This window comes from Mustela nigripes, chromosome 3 (assembly GCF_022355385.1).
Source record: "Mustela nigripes isolate SB6536 chromosome 3, MUSNIG.SB6536, whole genome shotgun sequence".
In the NCBI taxonomy this organism is placed as follows: Eukaryota; Metazoa; Chordata; class Mammalia; order Carnivora; family Mustelidae; genus Mustela; species Mustela nigripes.
In genome coordinates, this window is record NC_081559.1 from 29141771 (window position 1) to 29149741 (window position 7971).

The 7971-nt window shown below is 45.1% G+C and overlaps 1 long non-coding RNA gene across 1 annotated transcript in view; it reads left to right on the forward strand.

Annotated features, from left to right (window-relative positions):
- LOC132012892 (uncharacterized) overlaps positions 1–3569 on the forward strand; it is a 57914-nt gene extending 54345 nt beyond the window's left edge. Inside the window, exon 3 of the long non-coding RNA XR_009402795.1 lies at positions 3325–3569. This is a non-coding gene — a long non-coding RNA (uncharacterized LOC132012892). The remainder of the gene's footprint in view (positions 1–3324) is intronic.
- The last annotated feature ends 4402 nt before the right edge of the window (positions 3570–7971 follow it).

Below are 7971 nucleotides of genomic sequence, written 5' to 3' on the forward strand. Positions count from 1 at the left end.
ACGGCTGGACCTCAGTGAGGAGTGGGCATATCGGAGTCAGCAGAGGGGGTGAGAAAAGTGTGTCGGACAGAACAGGAATCCGGAGTACGGGCAAGTCACCAGGCCCCCGTCACAACCCCTGGCCAGAGGGCTCGGCCTGGGTGTGGGGGCCTGGTGATGGTGGCAGAGGGGCAAAGGGCAACCAAGAGTCGAGGTCAGGAATCCAGGAGATCAGAACTGGGTTGTTAATCTAATGGCCGGAATTTTGGACTCACAAGAGCATGAGGAAGCACCAAGACTGAGGCCTAACATGTGAGACCCTGACTTCCAGCAGGGTCTTAAGCACAAGGATGGCAAATAGGTGATGATCTTGTGTTTGCGGATCCCAGCTGAATGGTGATGGCCATGTGAAGTGTGGTATTTAGGAGGGTCAGATCCTGGGGTTGATAGGTGCTATATTCATGGGTGATGTCTGCCACAAAGAGGTCAATGAAGAACTGCCTGGTGCCACATAGTTTCCATTCCTACTTTGATGGCCTCTCCTAATATTCCTTATTCCATCCACCCCAGGTTTGCAGCTTTTTCCTCATTGCCAGGTCACCCATAATCTTTCAGAGTTCTGGACAGGTGCTGTGCTGCTGGTCCACACCATGGGACTGCCTTAGAGATGAGAGAACTCTTTTCATTTTCACCAGGAAGTGGAGTATAAGACTTGTTCTCCTGATGCACTGTTAGTTTCAATAGCAAAGGGTATTGCTTGTATGAATTCTTTCGGCAGAAAATAATAGTTTCAAGGGTTAGAGTTTGTGCCTAGATGTAGACCACTGTCTGTCATGTGGTCATGTGTCCTATCTCTTATGTTCTCTCAGAGGAGCATAAGCAGCCTGGGGATCTAGTGGATGGTGATTAGTGAGGAAGCAAGGTGGTCCAGGCCATGCTCCTTGCCCTACACGGGGAGAAACTCACACTTTTCCAGATTGATAAGGAGTGGCTGTGTGGGGCCACCTGGCTGGGTCATTCAGTTAAGTGCTTGCCTTCAGCTCAGGTCATGATCCCCAGCCTCCTGGGATTGAGCCCCACATCAGGCTCCTTGATCCTCCCTCTCTCTCCCTGCTTGTGCTTCCTCTCTGACAAAATCTTAAAAAAAAAAAAAAAAAAAAAAAAAAAAGGAATGGATATGTAATAAGCAGCTGATAAGTGAAATGAACTCTGTGAGGTACAGCAGACCATCACAAGGCAAGTATGACCCAGTCCCTGCTCTCTAGGGGCTTCTACTCTAGGCAGTATATATGGCAGTGGAGTGAGGAAGGATGGGTAGCAAAAATTGTATAGTTAGTAATAAAGGAAATGGCTGGTGACAAGGACCAGAGCCATGGACTACTTAGTGCTTTTGGTCATGGTTGTGTGGACACAGTTGTGCTTTGTGGGGATGGGGCCAGGGAGAGAAAATCCACATTTCTTCTTCATTTCATCTGCACACATGAGATTGATCAGAGTTTGAACTTTCAGATTCCCCTCCTCCCTGGGGCAGGTGTCAAAATCCACTCATCTAGGACACTGTGTTTAGAGGTAAGCACCTGGGATCAGACCTGGATGTTTCTCCGACTGCCTCATAGCCTGACTGGGCAAACGACTTTATCTCTTTGAGCTCCAGTTTCTTCCTCTTTTTAAAGTCTTTTATGTCTTTTTTGCCATCTAATAGGATTAAAAAGCCTTAACATGTATGAAAGTGATTTTAGATTATAAAATCCTCTACAAATGCAAAGGCTTATTATTGTGACCTTAAACACAAATAATTGCTAGGCACAGAATGCATACCTCTTGCATTAAAATCCGAAAAATGGGGTCTCCTTGAATGGGATGCTCACTCCATATTTTATTTAACCAATCTAGAATCTAGGGTAGTATTCTCTTCTTTCACTATTTGATGACACCGCGCTCCCAATCAGTGGTGAAAACCTTTGAGCCGTTTTAGCAAAGGCAGAGAGATTTCCCTCTCTCTGGTTGCCCTATGGAGAGAAGGTGTTTGCCTTTTAAGATGGATGACCAAGTGAAGGGCGCACTCTTGGATTGAAAACCTGAGCAGAGCTAACTGGCTCACAGACGCCTTGCTATCTTGGTTGGTTCTTGTTAACTCACTGGGCCAGGGGAATGAAGGAATTACAAGCACTGAGGTTGGTTGGTTTGGAGCGTGCTTTATTCCAGCACGTGACTCCCTTCCCAGTAGCATTACCAGGACTCCGTTCTTGCTAGCAGGCATTAGAGAGTTTCACTGCAAATTCTGTTTAGCTAATTTGGGCAGAAAAGGGTATTGTCCCGTTTGAGTCAAAGACTGCAATTTGGAGCAAATGCACTTTGAGCTTAGCTCACATGCTGTGCTGGTAACTTGTTTTAACTTTTCATTCTTATAGTTAGGAGGAAAAAAACCCCCACAAGATTTCAAATGTCATTTGCAGTAATGATTAGCTTCAGTGAGGGAGTCTATCTATGGCTATTTGCTTCAAAGCTTTAATTGGCTGATGCCTGTATATTTGATCATTAACAAAATGGTCTCTTTTCTATCATGTTAATAATTTGGTTTAATAGAAATGCGGCTTTGATTTCTTCCGGGGCTATGTTGCTATTTTTCTGGCGCTGAGAAGTGTTGGTTTAAGATTTTGCCACATACAAGGCATGGCAGAATTCCATCTTGGAAGTCTCCAAGCTTGGGCCCGCTCAAAAAAGATGGGACTAGAAGGAGTATTTTTGGCCCAGGTGCAGGAAGTAGTTTGTTTAGATCAGACCAAAACAAAGAGGTTGGCTTATGTGGAAATTTTATACCTGTCCCACATGTTCTAGACACTTCTGAGAAAACAAACAGCTCCGTATTTGCAATTACAAGGTCAAAAAGCCACATGTTGGCCCCAGTGCCAATTTAGTGGAGTCCTCAGACCGTCAGCGCTGATATTGTTAAGTAAGAGTATGTTGTGGCCACTTAACCAATCTCCACACCTGGAAAAAATAAAAAATTCAAGAGAGCCAGCAAAGTGAATTTGAAACCAGAGCAGGCTCTAGTGACGGTGTTCAAACTCAGAGCTCCTGAGCCGTCTCTCCATTCCAGGCTTGGAGGGATATTTACAAAGCATACGTCATGATGGGCAGAATTTCCTGAATCCATATCTCAGGTGCAGGAGTAACACTGTGCAACACCCAGTGTGGACCCGCAGTCCTCGAACTATATTCTCAAGAAACGGTGTCTAGTGACCATGTCATCTTTTTCTTCCTTGTTTGTCGTAGACCAGCTGTTTCATCTCCTGACATTCAATATGCTCCCCTCTCTCTCTCTCTCTCTTTTTTTTTGCCCAGCTCTGTCAGTGCACCAAAGAGGCTCATGAAGGGGACCAGCTGCCCGGATGCCAGCAGGAGCTGCTGCAGCTACAGATTTGAGGCGCACACCTGCACAGAGTTGGGTGACAGGGGATTTGTGAGGGAAGGGCGTATCATGCAACATCAGGGCTCTCAAGCCAGAGGGATGGATGCCTCCAGGGTGGCAAACTGGATACCCTGCTGCTCACCTGGAGGTCATGGGATCACACCTGAATTTAATTAGTCAAAAGGATTCCAGGAGGAGAGTGAGTTGGTCGTTTATGAATGAAATGATTAGCTGGCTGTAACAGTTCCTAATAAACAGATTGTCCATATCAGTGACGTCTATTCAATGAGCCACAAGTGGGTGGCGTCCCTGGAGCCCTCACGCAGGAGGGGGTGGGATGACGGCATCTCTAAGAATCCTGTGAAGGCTGTGACTAAATGGGATCCCCGGGGCAGAAGGGCATGTAGGGAAGAGTCTCTGGGGACTCTAGTCGGAGAAGGTGGGCAAGATCAGAGGAGCACTGGAGGGAGAGTGAGAAGGAATGACCCTGAGGCAGCAGGAAAACTGGAAGAGAGTCATGGCCCAGAAACCAAGTGAGCAATGTGTTCCAGGGAGGAGGAAGGGAGCAGCACATGCTGTGATATGTAAGAGGCATCCTGAACATCCAGTTGGATTTAGCTGCATGGATGTCACTAGTGGCTTTGACGAGGGTGGTTTTGGAGGAGGGACGGGGGTCAGCATCGATTGGAGGGAACATAAAAACGAGAGGAGAGGATTTGGTAAAGGAGCACTGGCGATTCTTACAAGGACTTTTATTATACATTATTCTTAGACAAGGAGCAGAGAAATAGAGTGGTAGGTAGAGGGCAAAAAGAGAGAGGTTTTTAAAAATTATTTTTTCAGCTTTATTGAGGTATAACTGTGTAGATTTTTTTCCCCCTAAAGATAGAATAACATGCCAATGGGAATAATCCAGGAGAGAAGGAAAATCATGATGATGTAGGAGAGAGAGACGGGAGGGTTGTTGGCACCAAATCCTTGAATGGGATCCAGGGGACAAATGGTGGGGCTGTCCTCTTTGCGCAAGAATAGTCCCTCCATAGTAAGGGGAGGAAGGCAGAGTGTATGGGGCAGATGCTGGTGGGTGCCTAGAAGTGGAGAGGGGAAACTATGGCAGTTCTTTTCTGAATGTTTCTGTTTTTTTCTGAGAGGTGGGAAATGAGGTTAGCAGCTTAGAGCCTGGAGGGAAAGGAGGTGCTAGAGGTCAAGGAGAGAAGATGGTCCTCCAGGAGGTGGCAGGTGCCTGGACAAGGGAATGAGGCGTGATGGCCAGGCAGTGTGAGGACCCAGGTGAAGTCATGGAAATGAATTACATTAAGACTACTGGGTGTTGGTTGTGTGATTTTTCTCCAGCCATGTTCAGCTGTGGGGAATAGTACAGAGCAGGGGGAGAGGGTTGGATTTTAGAGATTGCCAATGGACTTCTGCAGAGCAAGAGAGGGCACCCTGAAGATATCTCTTTTCCATTAAAAAATACTGGTTATAGACTTAATGAAACTGATTTAATGAACTCTTTATGGGTTGTGACTCATAGTTTGAAAACCACTGATTTAAATGGCATACTCATTTTTTTTTTTTTAAAGAATTTATTCATTTGACAGAGAGTGAGAGAAGGAAAGAGAGCACAAGTAGGGGGAGCAGCAGAGGGATGTGGGACTCGATCCCAGGATCCCGAGATGATGACCCGAGCCGAAGGTAGAGCCTTAGCCCACTAGCCACCCAGGTGCCCTGGCATACTCATTTTTATAAAAAGATTTTATTTAGGGGAACCAGGGTGGCTCAGTTGGTTAAGCGACTTCCTTCAACCCGGATCATGATCCCAGAGTTCTGCTTCTTCCTCTCCCTCTGCCTGCCTCTCACTCTCTTTCTGACAAGAAAATCTTAAAAAAAAAAAAAAAAAAAAAAAAAAAAAGATTTTATTTTATTTTTCTTTTTGAGAGGCAGAGGGATTGGGAGAGTGTATGAGCAGGGGGAGGGGCAGAGGGACAGTAGACTTCCTGCTGAGTGCAGAGCCTGATGCAGGTTTGATCTCGGGACCCTAATATCATGAACTGAACTGAAGTCAGATGCTTAACCAACTGAGCCACCCTCATCCATCCATCTATCTTTTTTCTACTTGGCTTTTTAATGTAGAGATATAGCCTCAGTGAGGATTTCTCAGAAAATCCATCAGGCATTTGTTGAATACCCATGAGGTGCCTAACTAGTTTTTAGTGCAGGGAGGTGGGGGGAGACAGACAAAGGATAGCACATAGTTCTTGTCTTCAGGGTGATGTGTTGGAGAGGATGCAGTCAGCTGTCCCTCATTCAGCAGTTCGCTACTCAAAGATGGCACCATATTGTGGTGTGCTGCTACCTAAACTGTTGATTGGATGCCCAGGGGCCAAATGTCACATTTGTTCACCTTAATGTCAATCTGAGAACACCTGTTCTCCACATGTGATTGGATGACCCTACCCCAGGATTGTCAATTCCTTTAACCTGAGCAGTAAACTCTATTTATTAAAATGATTTATTTATTTTTTATTTTAGAGAGAGAGGAGTGGGAGAATGGGCAGAGGGAGAGGGAGAGGGAAAGAGAGTTTCTCAAGCAGACTCCCTGATGAGCATGGAGCCCAGAATGGGGCTCAATCCAACAACCCTGAGATCATGACCTGAGTGGAAACCACCAAGAGTTGGATGCTTAACTGTCTGAGCCACCCAGGTGTCCCTAAGCTGTAAACTCCATTAAAGCAGCCTGATATAGTATCAACCTTTCAGGCAACCCTGGTAAATCGTTGGTTCGTACTGACCTTATGGTCAAATTCCATTCTCTGAAGCTTAAAAAAAATCTTACTTCTCATCAATTTTTTACTCTATATTTAATTTTTTAAGGGGGGGCAGTGTGGGGTAAACTATATGACTTTCTCTTGGAGGTTGGGGACTCTGTGTTTTTGAGCTGCATCAGATATACATTTGCTCAATGGGGATAAAGTCAGGGTGCTAGTTCCTTCAAATTTTGGTTTATCTCAGAACGTATGGTCCTGCGGGAAACAGTTCACAGGAGTCTTTGGTACAAGGGGAAAATACTCAATTTCTTCATCTTTTTGTTTTGTTTTTGTTCTTTGAATCAAAGGGAAAATGAATTAGGACAAAAGTGTTGTATTCTATCCCATCTTTTAATTATAATTTAATTCAATATAAGAGGACTTCATTTCTCTCTGCAATATTCAATGCTTATGGTTCCAGACATGGCATTTGCAGTCTCTATTTATGGCTTGGATGCTCTGTGCTAATGTACTTGCCACCAGTGCAGTTGGGTTTGCCTTTCCAGGCAACAGTTAAACCAGCAGGACACCACTTGTATGCAATTTGTTGGAATGAAATCTACATTTTTGGGATTAGATTACTTAGTAGTGTCATTTTGCATTGAGGTGACTTTGTGGGTGGTCTCCAATAAAGCCTGCACATACAGCCAGTGTCAGCCCTGATTATCTCCAAGCAAGGTTGTAATGTCTGCACAGCTTGGTATTTACAAGAAAAAAACAGCTTCCCTGAACTTTTAATTCAGGGAATGCAGGGCCATGGGTGAACCCCCACAAAAGGGTGGCAGAAGGCCCATTGTGGAACCATTCTTTGAATGGGTGCATCTGAACTTTCTGTTCCGAGATCAGGATAATAGCCACAAATGTCACTTGGGGCTTACGAGTTAGGACGTTTGTCTTTAACAATGCCTAAAGGAGCTGTCCTGTCTCAGAATATGTAAGGGGTGATGGTTTTGTGGAGGAGGACAGATTAGTGGCATGAACCGAATGGTTGACGGGAGCATGAACATATATGGTAAATCACCAAGGATGTGCTGGGCCCACCCCCATATGATTCTGGTGGTAGCCATTCTCCAGGGCAGGATTTCTTTACCAGGGGTGACAGGAGTATTTGGTGGTGTCTGGAGACATTTTTGTCACAACTTGCTGCATCTAGTGGGTAAAGACCAGGGATGTTGCTAACTATCCTATATCACACAAACTGTTCTCCACTCCTTCTATAACAAAGATTATTGTGCCCCAAATGTCAGTGTGCTGAGGTTGGGAGACCTGCTCCAAGGTACAGGAGCTGTGGATAATGTAATCTAGCCCTTCCCCATCCTCTTCCTTTCTTCCCTCCATGTCCTCTGGTCCCCCTGGATCCCTTCTGTGTCCCAGCTTGCATGGAACCCTCATGTATCAGAGGGAAAAGATTACAGAGTCATGTAGCAGAGAGAACATCTGCTTTGGAACTGGACAGATGCGGGTTAAATCTCAGTCTGTTGCCTTCAGTTTGGGTGATTTTGGGGGCAAATCGCTTAATCTCTCTGAGTCTGAATTAAAATAAAAATTGAAACGGTGGGGACTGCAGTGCTTACCTCCCTGGGTGGTAGGAAGGATGCAATCTATGGAAATGTATCAGGACTTGGTCCTTCATAACAGCTTTATCATTACACATTTTTCGTGGCAGTTACAGAAGTTCAGTTTCCCCACCTTTAAACATCATCATAACAATTTCTTTTTATTGTGGAAAATTTACAAAAAAAGATAAGCGGGAAGAAAAAGCTAAATCACCTA